The following is a 20901-nucleotide window of genomic DNA, read 5'->3' as shown; positions in this document are numbered from 1 at the left end:
AGCATGATTTCCCTTTCACAAATCCATGCTGACTTGGACCTATCATGTCACCTCTTTCCAAATGCACTGCTATGACATCCTTAATAATTGATTCCATCATTTTACCCACTACCGATGTCAGGCTGACCGGTCTATAATTCCCTGTTTTCTCTCTCCCTCCTTTTTTAAAAAGTGGGGTTACATTGGCTACCCTCCACTCCATAGGAACTGATCCAGAGTCAATGGAATGTTGGAAAATGACTGTCAACGCATCCACTATTTCCAAGGCCACCTCCTTAAGTACTCTGGGATGCAGTCGATCAGGCCCTGGGGATTTATCGGCCTTCAATCCCATCAATTTCCCCAACACAATTTCCCGGCTAATAAGGATTTCCCTCAGTTCCTCCTCCTTACTAGACCCCCGACCCCTTTTATAACCGGAAGGTTGTTCGTGTCCTCCTTCGTGAATACCGAACCAAAGTACTTGTTCAATTGGTCCGCCATTTCTTTGTTCCCCGTTATGACTTCCCCTGATTCTGACTGCAGGGGACCTACGTTTGTCTTTACTAACCTTTTTCTCTTTACATATCTATAGAAACTTTTGCAATCCGTCTTAATGTTCCCTGCAAGCTTCTTCTCATACTCCATTTTCTCTGCCCTAATCAAACCCTTTGTCCTCCTCTGCTGAGTTCTAAATTTCTCCCAGTCCCCAGGTTCGCTGCTATTTCTGGCCAATTTGTATGCCACTTCCTTGGCTTTAATACTATCCCTGATTTCCCTTGATAGCCACGGTTGAGCCACCTTCCCTTTTTTATTTCTATGCCAGACAGGAATGTACAATTGTTGTAGTTCATCCATGCGGTCTCTAAATGTCTGCCATTGCCCATCCACAGTCAACCCCTTAAGTATCATTCGCCAATCCATCCCAGCCAATTCACGCCTCATACCTTCAAAGTTAGCCTTCTTTAAGTTCTGGACCATGGTCTCTGAATTAACTGTTTCATTCTCCATCCCAATGCAGAATTCCACCATATTATGGTCACTCTTCCCCAAGGGGCCTCGCAGAACGAGACTGCTAATTAATCCTCTCTCATTACATAACACCCAGAGGGAGAGAAGCAGAGAGTGAGCGTGAAAGAGAGAGAGACACATACACAGATAGAGAAACACTGAGAGAAAGAGAGGGTGACAGACAGACAGACAGACAATGTGTGAGACAGTGAGAGAGAGAGAGAGAGACATAGTGAGAAAGAGGAGGAGAGAAAATGAAGGCAGAGACTGAGAAATGGAGGGAGGGAGCGAGAGGGCTGGGGCCAGCCTCAGTGTGATAAACCTGCTGGTGCTGATAATGATCCATATCACCATGTGTGTGGGGTTTGAGAGATGTTTAATCATTTGTTGGGAGTACAGAGTTTGCAGAAAGTTTCCATTCCCGCTCCAGTCATTCTGTCTACCCGGAGGTTTAACCTCCAACTTCATATACACCGGGGTGGGGGGGGGGGGGGGGAGAAAGCTTTTCCATCAGAAGGGTCCAACGCCGATTGCCAGAATCCGATAATGCTCTGTCAGTTCCCGGCCGTGCTCCCGGAGAATCCGGTCTGTCCCAGCCGGATAATTCCCCTCCAGAGCGGTCCCGACATTCTCCTGCACTCATCCATCCGGTACGCGCTCATGTAGTATATTCCTGGACAAGGGAGATCAGGTCTGGCATCGATGGGCTGCTGATAATCATCCCTGCCTGTGTAACCCCCAGACTCCGACTATTGCCAACTCTCTCCTGGCCGGTCTCCCACCTTCCCCGCTCCGTAACCATCAGCTCGTCCACAACCCCGCTGCCCCCGTGTCCTAACTCGCCCCGAGTCCCGCTCACCCACCGCCCCCTGTGCTCGCTGACTGACATTGGTCCCGGTCCGGTAACACCTCGATTTTAAAATTCTCATCCTCAATTACACATCCCTCCTCGTCCCCTCACTATCTCTGTAACCTCCTCCAGCCCCTACACCCCTCCCTATCTCTGTAACCTCCTCCAGCCCCTACACCCCTCCCTATCTCTGTAACCTCCTCCAGCCCCTACACTCCTCTCTATCTCTGTAACCTCCTCGAGCCTGTAAACCTCTCCCTATCTCTGTAACCTCCTCCAGCCCCTACACCCCTCCATATCTCTGTAACCTCCTCCAGCCCCTACACCCCTCTCTATCTCTGTAACCTCCTCTAGCCCGTAAACCTCTCCCTATCTCTGTAACCTCCTCCAGTTTCTACATCCCTCTCTATATCTGTAACCTCCTCCAGTTTCTACATCCCTCCCTATCTCTGTAACCTCCTCCAGTTTCTACATCCCTCCCTATCTCTGTAACCTCCTCCAGCACCTACTTCCCTCCCAGATTTTAGTCACCTCCTCCGATGCCTACAACACTCCCTATCATCTCTGTGACCTCCATCCACTCCAACCCTCCATATCTCTGTAACGTCCTCCAACCCTAAAACCCTCCCTATCTCTGTAACCTCCTCCAGCCCCTACGCCTCTCACTATCTCTGTAACCTCCTCCAGCCCCTACAACCCTCCCTATCTCTGTAACCTCCTCCAGCCGCTAGACCCCTCCCTATCTCTGTAAAATCCTCCAGCCCCAACAACCCTCCCAGATCTCTGCACTCCTCCAATTCTGGCCACTTGCCCATCCCCCTGACTTTCATACCTCCACCATTGGCGGCCGTGCCTTCACCTGCCTGGGCCCTAAGCTCTAGGACGCCCTCACTAAACCTCTCCACCTCTCTCTCCTCCTTTAAAACGCTCCTTAAAAACTGAACTCTTTGACCCAGCTTCTGGTTGCCTGTCCCTAATATCTCCTTATTTGGCTCGGTGTCAAATTGTTGTTTGATAATTGCACCTGTGAAGCGCTTTGGGAAGTTTTGAAACAGAAAGGAGGACTTGCATTTATTTGGTACCCTTCACGACCACCGGAAGTCTCAAACCGCTTCACTGCCAATGCAGTACTTTAGGAGTGAGGTCACTGTTGTAATGTAGGGGAATCATTTGCGATAGCCAGCCCATAATGGGGAATTCAGGAGAAACGTTTTTACCGAGAGAGTGCTGGGAATGTGCAACTCGCTCCCACAGGGAGGGGTTGAGGTGAATAGAACACAGGAACAGGAGGAGGCCATTCAGTCCCTCGAGCCAGTTACACAGGTGCAGGAGGAGGCCCATTCTGCCCCTCGAGAATGTTACAAAGGAACAGGAGGAGGCCCATTCAGCCCCTCGAGAATGTTACACAGGAACAGGAGGAGTCCCATTCAGCCCCTCGAGCCGATTACACAGCAAAGGAGGAGGTCCATTCAGCCCCTCCAGCTTGTTACACAGGAACAGGAGGAGGCCCATTCAGCCCCTCGAGCCTGTTACACAGCAAAGGAGGAGGTCCATTCAGATCCTCCAGCTTGTTACACAGGAACAGGAGGAGGCCCATTCAGCCTCTCGAGCCTGTTACACAGGAACAGGATGACGCCCATTCAGCCCCTCGAGCCTGTTACACAGGAACAGGAGGAGGCCCATTCAGCCCCTCGAGCCTGTTACACAGGAACAGGAGGAGGCCCATTCAGCCCCTCGAGCCTGTTACACAGGAACAGGAGGAGGACCATTCAGCCTCTCGGGCCTGTTACACAGGAACAGGAGGAGGCCCATTCAGCCCCTCGAGCCTGTTACACAGGAACAGGAGGAGCCCCATTCAGCCCCTCGAGCCTGTTACACAGGAACAGGTGGAGGCCCATTCAGCCCCTCGAGCCTGTTACACAGGAACAGGAGGAGGCCCATTCAGTCCCTCAAGCCTGTTACACAGGAACAGGAGGAGGCCCATTCAGCCCCTCGAGAATGTTACACAGGAACAGGAGGAGGCCCATTCAGCCCCTCGAGCCTATTACACAGCAAAGGAGGAGGTCCATTCAGATCCTCCAGCTTGTTACACAGGAACAGGAGGAGGCCCATTCAGCCTCTCGAGCCTGTTACACAGGAACAGGATGACGCCCATTCAGCCCCTCGAGCCTGTTACACAGGAACAGGAGGAGGCCCATTCAGCCCCTCGAGCCTGTTACACAGGAACAGGAGGAGGCCCATTCAGCCCCTCGAGCCTGTTACACAGGAACAGGAGGAGGACCATTCAGCCCCTCGGGCCTGTTACACAGGAACAGGAGGAGGCCCATTCAGCCCCTCGAGCCTGTTACACAGGAACAGGAGGAGCCCCATTCAGCCCCTCGAGCCTGTTACACAGGAACAGGTGGAGGCCCATTCAGCCCCTCGAGCCTGTTACACAGGAACAGGAGGAGGCCCATTCAGCCCCTCGAGTCTGTTACACAGGAACAGGAGGAGGCCCATTCAGCCCCTCGAGCCTGTTACACAGGAACAGGAGGAGGCCCATTCAGCCCCTCGAGCCTGTTACACAGGAACAGGAGGAGGCCCATTCAGCCCCTCGGGCCTGTTACACAGGAACAGGAGGAGGCCCATTCAGCCCCTCGAGCCTGTTACACAGGAATGGAAGGAGCCGAGTCTGACAGTGACAATTGCCGTTTGCGGAAGAGAGTTCAAAACTTCAACCAACCTCTCTATGTAGAAGTGGACCCGAAGGCCAACATTGCATTTGCCTTAATTATCACTTGCTGAACCTGCACACTAAAGTTTTAGCATTTCATGCACAATGACCCCCAGGTCCCTCTGTACTGCAGCACTTTGTGATCTCTCCCCGTTTAAATAATAATTTGCTTTTTTACAACTCCCAACAAAATTGGATAACCAAGGTAGATGGAGACCATAAATATGCGCTGTGCTCCAAGTGTGGTCTAACCCAGGAAATGGAGAGCAGAACTGTGCACAGTGCTCCAAGTGTGGTCTAACCCAGGTATATGGAGACCGGAACTGTGCACAGTGCTCCAAGTGTGGTCTAACCGAGGTATATCGAGACCAGAACTGTACACAGTGCTCCTGTGATCTAACCCAGGTTGGCTGCAAATTTAACATAAACTCTCTGCTTTTGAATTATATCCCTCCAGAAATGAGCCCCAGTGTTTGCATTTTATGGCCTTATTAACCTGCGTCGCTACATTTAGTGATTTGAGAATCTGTAACCCCCAGATCCCTCAGTTCCTCTACCCCATTTAGACTCATAATCCAAACAGTATGTAGCCTCCTTATCCCATACTTATCTATATTGACCTTCATTTGCCAATTACTCACCCATTCTGCAAGTTTATCAATGTCTTCTTGTATGTTGTCGCCTTCTTCCCTTGTGTTAGCTACAAACCCCAATTTAGTGTTGTCCGCAAATTGTGACATTGTACTTCCGATTCCCGAGTCCAAATCCTTTGTGTAAATGGTGAACAGCAGTGGTTCCAGCACCGATCCTTGTGGAACAACACTTTCCACCTTCCACCAGTCTGAGTAACTTACCCTTCACCCCTACTCTCTGTTTCCTGTTTTGCAGCCAGCTTGCGATCCATTCTGCTACTTGTCCCCTGTCAACCGTGGCTCAGTGGGCAGCACTCTCGCCTCAGAGTCATAAGTTTGTGGGTTTGAGTCCCACTCCAGAGACTTGAGAAAAAAAATCTAGGCTGATTCAAAAGGGCAGTACTGAGGGAGAGCCACACTCTCAGGGGGCAGTACTGAGGGAGCACCGCTTTTTATTCAGAGGGGCGGTTGGAAGGATGTGCTGCACTGTCGGAGGGGCAGTACTGAGGGAGCGCCGCACTATCAGAGGGGCAGTATTGAGGGAGCGCCGCACTGTCAGAGGTACAGTACTGAGGGAATGCCACACTGTCGGAGGGGCAGTATTGAGGGAGCGCGCACTGTCTGAGTGACTGTACTGAGGGAGTGCCGCACTGTCTGAGGTATAGTACTGAGGGAGCGCTGCACTGTCAGAGGGGCAGTACTGAGGGAGCACCGCACTGTCTTAGGTAAAGTACTGAGTGAGTGCCGCACTGTTGGAGGGGAAGTACTGAGGGAGTGCTGCACTGTCTGAGTTACAGTACTGAGGGAGTGCCGCAATATCTGAGGTACAGTACTGAGGGAGTGCCGCACTGTCGGAGGTACAGTACTGAGGGAGTGCCGCACTGTCTGAGTTACAGTACTGAGGGAGTGCCGCATTGTCAGAGGTACAGTACTGAGGGAGTGCCGCACTATCTGAGGTACAGTACTGAGGGAGTGCCGCACTGTCTCAGTTACAGTACTGAGGGAGTGCCGCACTATCTGAGGTACAGTACTGAGGGAGTGCCGCACTGTCGAGGGGGAGGGAGAAGTACTGAGGGAGCGCCGCACTGTCTGAGGTACAGTACTGAGGGAGTGCCGCACTGTCGAGGGGGAGGGAGAAGTACTGAGGGAGCGCCGCACTGTCTGAGTTACAGTACTGAGGGAGTGCCGCACTATCTGAGGTACAGTACTGAGGGAGTGCCGCACTATCTGAGGTACAGTACTGAGGGAGAGCCGCACTGTCTGAGGTACAGTACTGAGCGAGTGCCGCACTGTCGGAATTGTAATCTTTCAGACGAGACATTAAACCCGAGGTCCCGTCTGCTCTTTCTGGTGGAATGTTAAGGTTTCCACCACCATTATTTCAAAGAAAAGTAGAGGGGAGTTCTCAAATATTTATCCCTCAACGAACAGCACCAAAAAAATGACCTGCTCATTTATCACATTGCTGTGTGTGGGAGCTTGCTGTGCGCGAATTGGCTGTCACGTTTCCCACAGTTACAACAGTGACCACGCTTGAAAAAGTGCTTCATTGGCTGGGAGGCTGTTTGGGACGTCCTGAGGTGGTGACAGGCGCTGTCGAAATGCAAGTCCTTTCTTTGTACGAGCTCCTCTTCTCCTGACCTCTGAACCCCTGGTCCTACACATTATTGTTCCGTTCTCCACCCTCCTCTCCCACAGCTGTCTCTCCCTCCTGGGCTTTCACTGCGTCTTCATTTCATCATCCCCCTCTCTCGCCACAAGTGTCTTAATTCTACGCAGTGCAGAAGCATTGCAAGACCCATGGTCTCCACTCAGGAAAGGAGAAGTCTTTATCATCGCTGGTTATTGGACAAGTTGGAGATTATCTTTGAAAACAGGCGACAGATGCTGTTCCTGCAAACTTCACAAAGTCATCAGGGCCGGATTCACCCAGAGGCGCATATGGCTCGAGACTGAGACTCTCACATTTTTTAGACCCTCAACTTTATCCCTAATTTTCATATCATTAACTTTAAATCTTTGTCAACAAGGTTGCTTTAACAGTATCAGATATAAATGCATAATTATATCTTCGGAGGTGTAGAATATTGTGTCCTTGTGGCTTAAAGTGTGAATAAAGTTCGGTGTTCATTTTGAAAGGTGTAAATATATCCCCTACAAATGCACGCGGAGAGTTACGTTCGCTGTTCATAGGATAAATGCATAAATAATATCCGGGTTGATAACGTGAATGATTACGAAAGGAGGAAGAATTTTCATTTATCCTTTGAAAGTGGAAATGTAGATGTCAAAGTCAAATGTCAAAAGTATTTAGTATCGTATGTATGTCCTCATAGATACCCCTAGATATCCCTCATAGATAGCCCGAGATAACCTTCATAGATACGACTCGAAATCCCTCACACATACCCCTCGATACACCTCATAGATACCGCTCAATATCCTTCATAGATACCCCTCGATACCCCTCATAGATAGCCCTCGATATCCCTCATAGATGCCCCTCAATATCCCTCATAGATACCCCTAGATATCCCTCATAGATAGCTCGAGGTAACCCTCATTGATACCATTCTTGTTTTGAGCTATGAATTTAAGGAAGGATATACTTGCATTGGAGGCAGTTCAGAGAAGGTTCACTAGGTTGATTCCGGAGATGAGGGGGTTCACTTATTGAGGTAGGTTGCGTGGGTTGAGCCTCTACAGATTAAGTTTCGAAGAATGAGACGTGATCTTATTGAAACTTCTAAGACAAATGAGGGAGCTCGACAAGGTGGATGCAGAGAGGATATTTCCACGCATAGGGGAAAATAAAACCAGGGGGCGTAGATTCAAAATTAGGGGCCGCCCATTTAAAACTGAGATGAGGAGAAATTTCTTCTTTCAGAGCGTTGTAAATCCGTGGCATTCTCTGCCCCAGAAAGCTGTTCAGGCTGTGTCTTTGAACATAATTGATCATATTTAATGCGTTTCCCATATTACAACAGTGACCGCGCTTGAATAAGTGCTTCATTGGCTGGGAGGCGCTTTGGGACGTGCTGAGTTGGTGACAGGCGCTCCAGAAATGCAAGCCCTTTCTTTCTGCGAGCTCCTCTTCTCCTGTTCACTGAACCCCTGGTCCGGCACATTATTTTTCCGTCCTCCACCCTCAGCTCCCCCAGCCGTCTCTCACCGCAAGTGTCTTAATTCTACAAAGTACAGAAACATCGCAAGACCTGTTGTTGCCACTCAGAAAAGAGGAAGTTTATATCATTGCTGGTCACTGGGCCAGTTGGAGATTAAGGTCGATCCACAAAGTATTTACAGCACAGAAACAGGCCATTGGCCCCCACCGCTCCGTGCCGGGGTTTATGTTCCACACCAGCCCCCTCCCTCCCCTCTCCATCTCACCCCATCACCATATTCTTCTATTCCTTTCTCCCTCATGTGTTTATCCAGCTTCCCCTTAAATGTATCTCTGCTATTCGCCTCGACCCCTCCCTGTGGGAGTGAGTTCCACATTCTCACTCCTCCCTGGGTAAAGAAGTTTCTCCTGAATTCCCCATTGGATTTGTTAGTGACTGTCTTATATTGATAGCCCCTAGTTCTGGTCTCCCCCACAAGTGGAAACATCTTCTCTACATCTACACCTTGAACCCTTTCATAATCTCACTTTCATAAGACCTCTATCAGGCTACCTCTCAGCCTTCTCTTTTCCAGAAACCCCAGCCTGTGCAGCAATTCCTGATAGTTATAACCTCTCAGTTCCGATATCATACTTGTCGATCCTTTTTTGCACCTTGTCCTCTTTGTAAGATGGAGACCAGAACTGAGCACAGTGCTCCAGGTGTGGTCTAACCACGGTATATGGAGACCAGAACTGCGCCCAGTGCTCCAGGTCTGGTCTAACCCAGGTTTATGGAGACCAGAACTGTGCACAGTGCTCCAGCTGTGATCTAACCCAGGTTTATGGAGACCAGAACTGTGCACAGTGCTCCAAGTGTGGTCTAACCCAGGTTTATGGAGACCAGAACTGTGCACAGTGCTCCAAATGTGGTCTAACACAGGTATTTGGAGAGCAGAACTGTGCACAGTGCTCCAAATGTGGTCTAACTCAGGTATTTGGAGACCAGAACTGTGCACAGTGCTCCAAATGTGTTCTAACTCAGGTATTTGGAGAGCGGAACTGTGTGCAGTGCTCCAGGTGTGGTCTAACTGAGATTGGCAATTTAAAATAAACTCTCTGTTTCCTGTTTTTCCACCAGCTTGCGATGCATTCTGCTACTTGTCCCCTGTCAACCATGGCTCAGTGGGCAGCACTCTCGCCTCCGAGTCAGAAGGTCGTGGGTTTGAGTCCCACTGCAAAGACTTGAGCGCAAAAACCTAGGCTGACACCAAAGTGCAGTACTGAGGGAGCGCCGCACTCTCAGTGGGGCTTTCAGGAGGGTGCGCCACAATGTAGAAGGGCTAGTACTGAGGGAGCTCCACAGTGACGGAGGGGCAGTACTGAGGGAGTGCCGCACTGTCGGAGGGGCAGTACTGAGGGAGCTCCGCACTGTCAGATGGGCAGTACTGAGGGAGCGCCGCACTGTCGGAGGGTCAGTACTGAGGGAGTGCCGCACTGTCGGAGGGGCAGTACTGAGGGAGCACCGCACTGTCGGATGGGCAGTACTGAGGGAGCTCCGCACTGTCGGAGGGGCCACAATTTGGATGAAACATTAAACCAAAGCCCCGTCTATTCTCTCGTGTGGATGTACAAGATCCCACTGCCATTATTTCAAGAAGAGCAGGGGAGTTCTCCCCGGTGTTCTGTGGCCAATATTTATCCATAAACAGCACACCAGTTGTATCGGACAAACATTCAGTGCTGCTAAACTGCATGCTCCAATCTGATCGATCAATATCTGCCATGTTGCTGTTTGTACAAGATCTGACACCATCATCTCCCCAATGATGTCATGTCAGGGTCAGTAAACGGCTGGTCTATATTGGAGTGGTAGGAAATATCTGAAGGCAGAAATCTCCAACTTCGAACCAGCAGGTCAGACAAGCATAGACTCTCGGCCACTGTTCGTCTTGTATTTCCACCAGGGGCCCAGCAGACACAGGTAATTCTACAGAGTACCATCTACTTTAAGGATTGCCATGGGGTTCTATAGGTTATCAGGTTGATTCATGGGATGAAAATGTTATCAATATCGGAGAGGCAGTATTAAGGGATCCCCACACTGTGGGAGGGGAAGTACTGAGGGAGCGCTGCACTGTCGGAGGGCAGTACTGAAGCTCCATCGCACTGTCTGAGTTACAGTACTGAGGTAGCGTTGCACTGTCAGAGGGGCAGTACTGAGGGAACGGCGCACTGTCGGAGGGGAATTACTGAGGGAGCGTCGCACTGTTGGAGGGGTGTTACTGAGGGAGTGCCGCACTGTGCGAGGGGCATCATTGAGGGAGCGCTGCACTATCGGAGGGCCAGTACTGAGGGAGCGCTGCACTGATGGAGGCGCAGTAGTGAGGGACAGCTGCATTTGCCATTGGTGGGTGGAGGATGTAACTTGGCCCGCATGGAACACGTGAGCGCCACTTGTGGGTGATGGCGGAACAGTTGCACTTTCCTTCAGTATTAATAGTTTGCATTTATACAGAGAGAGGGAGAAAGAGAGGAAGCAAAAGAGATAAAAGATTAATTAACGTGATTATAATTACATGGACGAGTGTTTCAGCAAAAGATAGGCTGAGGCAGTGGCGGAGATGTGCAATGTTACAGAGCTCAAATTAACTCCATGATTGCAGTACTGGGGTCAACACTGACAGATTCTTCCCCCCACCCCGCCCTCTCTCTCCCTCTCTCTCTCTATTGCTGCCTCCCTCTCTATCTCCCGCTCTCCTTCTCTCTCTTCCTCCCTCTGTCTATTTCTCTTTGCTGCTCTCCCTCTCTCTCTCTGTCTTGCTCCTTCTCTCTCCCGCTCTCGCTCCCACTCCCCCCCCCCCCACCCACACTCTCTCTTGCTTCCTCTGTCTCTCCCTCTCGCTCGCTCTCGCTCTCTCTCTCTCTCTCTCTTGCTCCCTCTCTGTCTGTCTTGCTCCCTCTCTCTATCTCTTTCCCACTCTCGCTCACTCTTTCTCTCTCTCTTGTCCCCTCTCTCTATCTGCCTCTCTGTCTCTCTTGATCCCTCTCTCTACCTCTCTCTCCCACTCTCGCTCACTCTTTCTCTCTCTCTTGTCCTCTCTGATTCTCTCTCTCTCTATCTTGCTCCCTCTGTCTCTCTCTCTCTCTCTCCTGCTCTCCCTCTTGCTCGCTCTTGCTCTCTCTCTGTCTTGCTCCCCCTCTCTCTCTCTCTCTCTCTCTCCCACTCGTTCCCTCTCCATGTCTTCAGGTGGGACATCTGAAATGGAGCCCGAGAATCTTCAGCTGACCAACTCCAGCGAGGTTACGCCCGATGTCCCGGCGACTGAAGACTACTCCAGCATGCGGCGACGGATGCGCACTTACACCATGGTGATCTACTTCTTCATCTGCGTCCTGGGCTTGTTGGGCAACGGGCTGGTCATCTGGGCCACCGGCTTCAAGCTGAAGAGAACGGCCAACACAGTCTGGTTGCTGAGCCTTGCCATGGCTGACTTCACCGTCTCTCTGCTACTCCCTCTCTTCATCGCCAGACTCGCCCTGGACAAATACTGGCCCTTTGGCTGGCTGCTCTGCAAGCTCAGCTATGGGGCGTTGGTGCTCTGTCTGCACGCTAGCATCTTTACGCTGGCCGCCATCAGCCTGGACCGCTGCGTCTCGGTGGTGCTGCCCGTCTGGTCCCGGAATCACCGTGGCCCGCGGCCGGTCGCCCTGCTCACCCTGGGGCTGTGGGTGGCAGCCGCCTTCTTTAGCACGCCATCATTCGTCTTCCGACAATTGGTATCCGAGGGCAACTGGACGGCGGTGCTACAATAACTACCTGCTGGAGGGCGAGGGGGAAGCTTTGTATTACGGAGGCAACACCTCCCGGGTGGTGAGGGAGTGGGCGGAGAGCCTGGTGTACACCCGGGGGCGAACGCTGATCCTCACCACATTTCTCATGCGCGTTCCTCCTCCCGTTCCTGGTCATCGCCGCCAGCTACGCCATCATAGTGTTGCGGCTGAGGTGGGGCCGCTTGGCACCCAGCGGTGGCAAGCCCTTCAGGGTCATGGCCGCCATCATCCTGGCCTTCCTCCTCTGCTGGGTGCCCCACCACATCTGCTCTATCCTCCGGCTGCTGCACCCGCGCGGCAAGCCCATTGCCCGTGGCGCTCATCGTGGGCTTACCGTTCAGCTACAGCCTGGCCTTCCTTAACAGCTGCATCAACCCCGTCCTCTACATCTTCATGTGGCAGGAGTTCAGGGACTTGCTCAAGAAATGGCGTCAGCGGGCTAACATCCAGGGGGGCATACAATTAAAGGAATTTGAGGAGGATTCGAGGGGATTTCAGGGGATATTGGCGATCCAGAACTCACTGCCTGAAAGGGTGGTGCAGGCAGAACCCCTCATTGCATTTAAAAAGTACCCGTAAGTATCAGCCAAAGATTCAGTGCTGCTGAACTGCAGCCTCTGTAAGACTGCAGCATTTTGGGGGGGCTCATTTTTTGCTAATAACTGTGCTTGGAAACTGCTCCAAGGTGGCTCAAAACTTGGCTTGACCAATGTTTAGAGACCCAAAAGGCTTTGCAAATTCAAAAGGTTTTAAAGGAACGGGGAGTAAAGGTGAAGTTGAAACTGACACTTTACGCTGTCAGTGTTTGTGCCAAGAAAATAATTAAAATCATAGAATTTCACTGAGTGAAAGAAGCTTGAAAGAATGCTGAAATTCCATGTTTGTGTGGAAAATGAGCGTTTTTTGCGAGACATACCGAAAGCAAATGTTTGGGAGTTGAATAATTTGTTGTTTGCGCGAAAGCCTGTCTTTAGAAAAGGGGGTATCTGCATGTTTGTCTTAGCTCTGCCCACCTTTATGAACATAGAACTGAAAGCCGTTTAACTCTTTGTAATCTTGTCGTGGATGTTAGACAATTGTTTACGCTGATAAGATGGTTAATTGATTTATGTACATATAAACATGTATTATTTGAGGGAGGTACTTGAGCCATGTTTTTTGTTTTGAACTGATTTAGCACCTCAAGTTCATAACCCATTACAGGGGTCAATATTTTCTAAGTTGTGCAAATGTGTTTGCTCAATAATGGTAATGAAATCGTGTACCCACAATTGAATTACATCTTAGTTAAAGCTGCAGGTGCAGAGCTATTTTTAATATGATTCACGCAAATAAATACAAGTTGTAGTTGTTATGAAATGCACAAAAGACCAGTTGTTCTGCAAAAGATAAGCTTCAGCCTTGAAGTTAATTGCTATGGTGTCTGCTAAAAAAATACCTCCTCAGCCAGGGGAAATATCCTCCCTGCAACCACCCTGTCATGTCCTGTAAGCATTCTGTATGTTTCAATGAGATCACCTCTCAGTTTTCTAAACTCTAGAGAGTACAGGCCCATTCTTCACAATCTCTCATCATAAGACAGCTCTCTGCTCCCAGGAATCAGTTGTCTGAACCTCCGTTGTATCGCCTCCAAGTCAAGTATATCATTCCTTACATAAGGAGACCAAAACTGTGCACAGTACTCCAGGTGTGGTCTCACCAAGGTCCTGTACAATTCTACCAAGACTTCCCTACTCTTATACTCCAACCCGCTTGCAATAAAGGACAATATGCCATTTGCCTTCCGTATTGCTTGCTGTACCTGCATGCTAACGTTCTGTGTCTCTTGGATAAGGACACTCAAATCTGTCCGAACACCAACATTTAAATATTTCTCACCATTTAGACAAATGTTCTGTTTTTCTATTCTTCCTACTAAAGTTCATAATCTCACATTTCCGCACATTAAACTCCATCTGCCACCTTACTGCCCACTCACTTAGTCTATCTATATCCCTTTGCAGACACTTTGTCCTCTCCTCACAGCTTACTATCCGACCTCGCTTTGTATATTCAGCAAACTTGAATCATTACACTCGGTCCCTTCATCTCGGTCATTAATATAGATTGTAAGTAGCTGAGGCCGCAGCACTGATCCCTGCAGCACCCCACTATCTACAGCCTGCCAACGTGATATGTACGTGTAAGGTATGGATCTTGGTTAGTGGAACGAGCTCGAGAAAACCTACAGCATATTGCTGAGGGAAAGCTCCCCTCGTGGACAACTGATCGATATCTGAGGATGCTGTGCACTTACCAACTGACTCAGACGCTGCCACGTCAGAGGATTGGTACAGGTGTACCCGGTGAGGCACGCGTGTGGTCTACAGGAACAGAGCGACATCACCCTGTCAGAGACATGAGGTTATTACCCAATCATGCCTGAGAAAATAGCCCCAAATCCTTTGTTCCGAGTAGAGAACGTAGGATTACTTCAGGGAGACCATTTCGTCGGATACATTGAAGCCCCGCAGTATGTGACGTGGGTAGATGGGACAACATGGGTAACCCCAGACCTAACAGGGTGTGCTCAACCTCGGGGACACGTTCACTTGTCCCTACGATGTGGTAGAACCTGCAGCCCCAGTGTGCGTGTTTAATTGGGATGGTATAACATGGCCCTGCACCGTGCTGGTAATTGCGGGACAACATTTTCCCCGTACGATCTGCATATAAAGCGAAGGGCGAATACTGTGTTACCATCATACACCGGGAATACCAGCATGGTGCCAAACTGACTTGTCCCAGCGGGACGGGAACTTTTTGCTTTACCCCAGCCCAAACTGTGAGACTTGGGGCGCGGGTTTCATTAACCATTTATCCGCACAGACAAGTAGATATTGCTGTAGAAGATGAGTTAAAGGAGCAATCTCACCAGTACATGGCGCAATTTGACTATGACATCCCCGCTCCACCGGAACACTTGGCAGAGACAATGAAATGTGTTAAACAATCGCAAAGCCATTATTATACACTGATCTAGAAAAATTGTGAACTACATTAAGAAGTGTCTAAAATTGTTGATGAATCGTCCTGGTGGGACATTGTAAGGAACAGCGAAATTCCTCCTTGGATATGGGTTGTCTCGCATGTGTTGGTCTCTGTGCAGCGAGGGATGGTGTTGTATTGTCTGATAATCACCTGCAGTGTTAGCAGGAGACGCCAGCAGCAGGAGTGGCTCAGACTGACACAGGAACCACTAACGAAAGGAGAGGATTACGAACTGAACTACTAGTGACTGGGATTCGAAAAGTTCGAGTCGCTTCAGGATGTGTGAGATGACAGCATTGCCTTCTCTCATTTTCTGCTAATAACTGTGCTTGCAAACTGTTCCAAGATGGCAGAAAACCTGGGTTGACCACTTGCAGAGACCCAAAAGGCTTTGTGCATTCAAAAGGCTTTCTCCAGAATTTTAACATCTCACAGCTGCAAAAAGACATTGTCTGGGAATGGTGATAGAGCTTAAATAAGGAGATAAGAGAATGAGAGACATAGTCATTGCAAAATACTTTCCCTATGTTTTACATCTACACAATTAAGTACACGGTGGCAGACATCCAGAAAAAACAGTAATAATGGCTGTGACACATAAGGGCAGTACTGTAATCAAGCGATTGGTGACCTGCTCAGTTACCAAGTGAATCAGGGGGTTAATTTCCAATCGCTGACCACGGCTGGAGTTAACTCTCAGGTGTGAGCCTTTGCTTTGCAATGATTTCGGTAATCAGCAATGTTTAACAGTTAAGAAATAATTTAATGGGATAGGTCGCTGCAAATTAATAATTAGAAATTATTTTGTATTTGATGCTTACATGATTGCTTGTATCTCTTTTGATTAATCTAAGTAAAGATAACCCCTGGATAGGGGTGGGTGATATACATCCTGAGATTGTTTTGTTTTTGTCTCATAAGTCCATCTCTGTACAGTGTAGGGAAAATACATAAACTTTACACGCTAAAACCTGTCTTATTTAATGTAAGTCTTATACAAAAAAAAAACACGGTAACACACACGCAGACACAGGAACACAGACACTAACACACATATAAAATAACATTATAGGGGCAGAAGTAGGCAATTTGGCCCTTCGAGCCAGCTGCGCCATTCATTAAGATCATAGCTGATCTGATCTTGGCCTCAACTCCACTTCCCTGCCCGCTCCCCATAACCCTTGACTCCCTTATCTTTCAAGAATCTGTCTATCTCCACCATAAATACATTCACTGACCCAGATTCGACAGCTCTCTGGGGTAGAGAGTTATATAGATTCACAAGCCTCTGAGAAATGAAATTCCTCCTCATCTCCGTTTTAAATGGGTGACCCCTTATTCTGAAACTATGCCTCCTAGTTCTAGATTCCCCCAAGGGGAAACATCCTCTCTGCATCTACCCTGAGAAACTCCCTCAGAATCTTATATGTTTCAAGAAGATCAACTTTTATTCTTCTAAACTCCAATATATGCCAAACCTGCTCAAATTTTCTTCAACAGAAAACCCCTTCATTTCAGGAATCAATCTCATGAACCTTCACTGAACTGCCTCCAATGCAAGTATATCCCTCCGTAAATAAGAATACTAAATCTGTACGTAGTACTCCAGGTGTGGCCTCACCAATACCGTGTACAGTTGTAGCAGGACTTTTCTACTTTTATACTCTATCCCCTTTGAAATAAAGGCAAACACTACAATGACGATATGTATTACATACATCTCTTCTTCTTCTTAGGCAGACCCTCCGGGTCGAGGATGACTTGCTTCCACACTAACACAAGTTCTCAGGTTACAGGTCACATAGTCTCTGTCACAGGCGGTGTCTGGTGTGGACCGTGTTTGGAGGGACGGGTGGGTGGAGTCCTTGGATTCTTGTGCGCTCCATCCGCTGTTTGCACTTAGCTTCCGCGTGCTCCCGGGGAAGAGACTCGAGGTGTTTGGCAACTTCCCAGATGCTCCTCCTCAACTTTGCGTGGGTCTCGGGACAAGGATACCCAAGTGTCGGTGGAGAGGTAATATTTATTCAAGGAGGCTTTGAGGGTGTCCTTGAAGTGTTTCCTCTGTTTTCCTAGGGCTCGCTTGCCGTGATGTAGCTCGGAGCTGAGTGCCTGTTTTAGGAGTCTATCATCGGGCATGTGGATGATGTGGCCCGCCCAGTGGAGCTGATCGAGTGTGGTCAGCACCTTGATACTGGGGATGTTGACCTGAGAGAGAACGCTGACGTTGGTGCGGCTATCCTCCCATAGGATTTGCAGGATTTTGTGGAGGCAGCGTTGGTGGTACTACTCCTGTGCTTTGAGGTGCCGACTGTACAGAGTCCATGTATCTCAAGCATATAGGAGGGTGGGTATCACTACAGCCCTGTAGACCATGAGATTATTGCCGGGCTTGAGATCACACCTCAACCTACACACATCTACATCCACATAGGATATACGACACAGAAACAGGCCATTCGGCTCAACCAGTCCACTACATTTACTATGCAGGTACAGCAAGTGATGAGGAAGACCAATGGAATCTTGGCCTTAATTGCAAACGGGATGGAGTATGAAAGCAGGGACGTCTTGCTCCAGTTATACAGGGTATTGGTGAGGCCACACCTAGAATACTGCGTGCAGTTTTGGTTTCCATATTTACGAAAGGATATACTTGCTGTGGAGGCAGGTCAGAGAAGGTTCACTAGGTTGATTCTGGTGATGAGGGGGTTGACTTATGAGGAAAGGTTGAGAAGGTTGGGCCTCTACTCATTGGAATTCAAAAAAATGAGAGGTGATCTTATCGAAACGTATAAGATTATGAGGGGACTTGACATGGTGGATTGCAGAGAGGATGTTTCCACTGATGGGGGAGAGTACAACTAGTGGGCATAGACTTAGAATAAGGGGCCGACCATTTAAAACTGAGACGAGGAGAAATTTCTTCTCTCAGCTTGTTGTAAATCTGCGGAATTCACTGCCTCAGAGAGCTGTGGAAGCCGGGACATTGAATAAATTTAAGACAAAGATGGACTGTTTCTTAAATGATAATGAAATAATATGGGGAGCGGGTTATACATTCCGACGCTGCGGTTGTTTGGTGGGACAGTGAAGAGGCAGCTTTACTCTGTATCGAACCCCCTGCCCTGGGAGTGTTTGATGGGACAGTGTGGAGGGAGCTTTACTCTGTATCTAACCCCCTGTACCTGCCCTGGGAGTGTTTGATGGGACAGTGTAGAGGAAGCTTTACTCGGTATCTAACTCCGTGCGGCACCGGCCCTGGGAGTGTTTGATGGGACAGTGTAGAGATAGCTTTACTCTGTATCTAACCCGTGCAGGTAGCATGTATCAGTTTGCTAATGCCGGAATGGATATTTCCAGGTCAGGCATGCAAATGGAAGCCACCACAGAAGGATTTTGATCAGGCGAAGGGAGTACGGTAATGGTACGGTAAGGAGCCATTAAATGTATTTATATGTATTTTAACATGTACTTTCTTACACTTCCTGTCTGTGATGCACAAAGCGTTGGGTGGATTATGTCGGTCTTCTCGACGTGCTATATTTATGTACGTGGTGTCTAAAGTGTTAGCTGCAATTTGTTCATCTTCTCAGAGTACTGTGGAAAATGTAGGTACATGAGAGACACTTAAGTGTGGACTGAACGCCGATGGGAGATGAAAAAAAAGCGTCTGTAAACAGGCTCAATGAAACCTCGGGCGATGGGACAAGCAGTGTGAATTCATACAGGAAGGCGGGCATCAGAATGGGCCAATCAACAAAAGCGATGTTATCTCGAGCCAACCAGAACTGGTCAGCAGGATACCTACCGTGAGGTGCCAGTAGGATGTGGAGAAGAAATGAAGCAGGACAAAAGATTGCTCACTCTCTGGATCTTCGAGATGAACACCGACGGGAGGTGATAGAGGCCAGCCAGCCAAAGACATGGAAGGTCGGACGGATCACCCACAGAATTATCCGTAAGCCAGTTTGGGCACAGTTATTGCCAGAAAGATTGTGAGTTACTAGTTAACTTAGAGGCATAGATATTGAGAAGGAATTACTTGTTTTAATTGTATGTAACTGTATAACTCGAGGCATATATATTGCGAAGTTGAATTTAAAGTCGGTAAGCTGGAGAATTTGCAGTTTCATTGATACTTCCGGACCTGTACTCAGCAGTGTTGAACAAGGAATTTATAGTTGTTTTAATCTTTTTAGTGCAGTCCATTGTATTGGAAAATTCCAGTGTTCTTTTAAGTCTTGGTATTTGAAACCCATGAGAAAAGTCTAACACGGCATTACTGAAGGAGCGCCGCACTGCAGGAGGGTCAGTACTGAGGGAGTGTTGCACTGTCAGAGGGGCAATACTGAGGGAGCGCTGCACTGTCAGAGGGGCAATACTGAGGGAGAGCGGCACTGTCAGAGGGGCATTACTGAGGGAGAGCGGCACTGTCAGAGGGGCATTACTGAGGGAGAGCGGCACTGTCAGAGGGGCATTACTGAGGGAGAGCGACACTGTCGGAGGGGCATTACTGAGGGAGAGCGGCACTGTCGGAGGGTCAGTTCTGAGGGACCACCGCACTGTGAGATGGAACAGTTTACAGATATAGCGAGGGAGGGGGCGAGGAGGCCATGGAGGAATTTGAAAACAAAGATGAGAATTTCAAAATCTAGGCATTGCCAGAATGAGAGCCAATGTAGATGAGCGAGCAATGGGGAGGGGGGCGAGGGGTTGGGGAGGATGATGGGTGAACGCGACTCGGTGTGAGTTAAAAGATGGGAGTTTTGGATGCGCTCACATTTAGGAATGCTGGCCAGGACAGAATTAGAATAGACATGTCCAGAGGGAACAAAGGTACTCAGGAGGGTTTCAGCACCCAATGAGCTGAGGCAGGGGAGGAGACGGTGAAGTTATGGAGGTGGAAATAGAGTGTCGATCTCCGTGATTGCAGTACTGGGGTCAACACTGATGGACTCTTCCCTCTCTCTCTCTCTCTCTCTCTCTCACACACTCTCTCTCTCTATCTATGTGTCTCTCTTGCCCCCTCTCGCTGACTCTCTCTCTCTATCTATCTATCTCTCGGAATCTTTCTCACTCCCCCTCTATCTCTGTTTTTTTCTCTCTCTCTCTGCCTCTCTCTCGCCCCCTCTCTCTCTCCCGTTCCCTCGCTCTCGCTCTCTCTTTGTCTCCCTCTCTCTGTCTCTGTCTCTCCCTCTCACCCTCACTTTCACTCTCTCTCCCCCTCACTCTCTCTGTCTCTCTCGTTTGCGCTCACTCGCTCTCTGTCACTTTCTCCCTCTCTCGGTTTCTCTAGCTCCCTTTACTACTCTTTCGCTCCCTCTGTCTCTTACTTCCTGTCTGTCTTGCCCTCGCTCACGTGCTCTCTCTCGCTCGCTCTCTTGCTCTCTCGCTCCCTCTCTCTCTGTGTCTCCCTCACCCTCTCTCTCGGTCCCTCTCACGCTCTCGCTCCCTCACTTTCTCTCCCTCACTATCTCTGTCTGTCTCGTCCCCTCTCTCTATCTCACGCTCCCTCTCTCGCTTCCTCTCACACGCTCCCTGTATTTCTCCCTCTCTCTCTCTGTCTCTCTGTCACTCCCTATCTTTCTCTCTCCATCTCTCTCCCTCCCTCACTTACTCTCACTCTCTCTCACACTCCCTCTCTCTCTCTCTCTCTGTCTCTCGCCTCTCTGTCTCTCGCTCTCTATCCCTCTCTCTAACTCTCTCTACCGCTCTCTCTCTCTCACTCGCTCTGTCTCTCTCGCTCCAT

At 49.3% G+C, this 20901-nt stretch overlaps 1 protein-coding gene and 1 pseudogene across 1 annotated transcript in view; one reads left to right on the top strand and one right to left on the bottom strand.

Moving 5' to 3' along the window:
• LOC139240408 (chemerin-like receptor 1) overlaps window positions 1-20901 on the bottom strand; it is a 311315-nt gene that overhangs the window by 39911 nt on the left and 250503 nt on the right. The gene's annotated exons all lie outside the window — the stretch shown is intronic.
• Window positions 11553-12771, top strand: LOC139240341 (chemerin-like receptor 1; annotated as a pseudogene).

This window comes from Pristiophorus japonicus, chromosome 31 (genome assembly GCF_044704955.1).
Source record: "Pristiophorus japonicus isolate sPriJap1 chromosome 31, sPriJap1.hap1, whole genome shotgun sequence".
In the NCBI taxonomy this organism is placed as follows: Eukaryota; Metazoa; Chordata; class Chondrichthyes; family Pristiophoridae; genus Pristiophorus; species Pristiophorus japonicus.
This window is presented reverse-complemented; position numbering and strand designations above follow the sequence as displayed.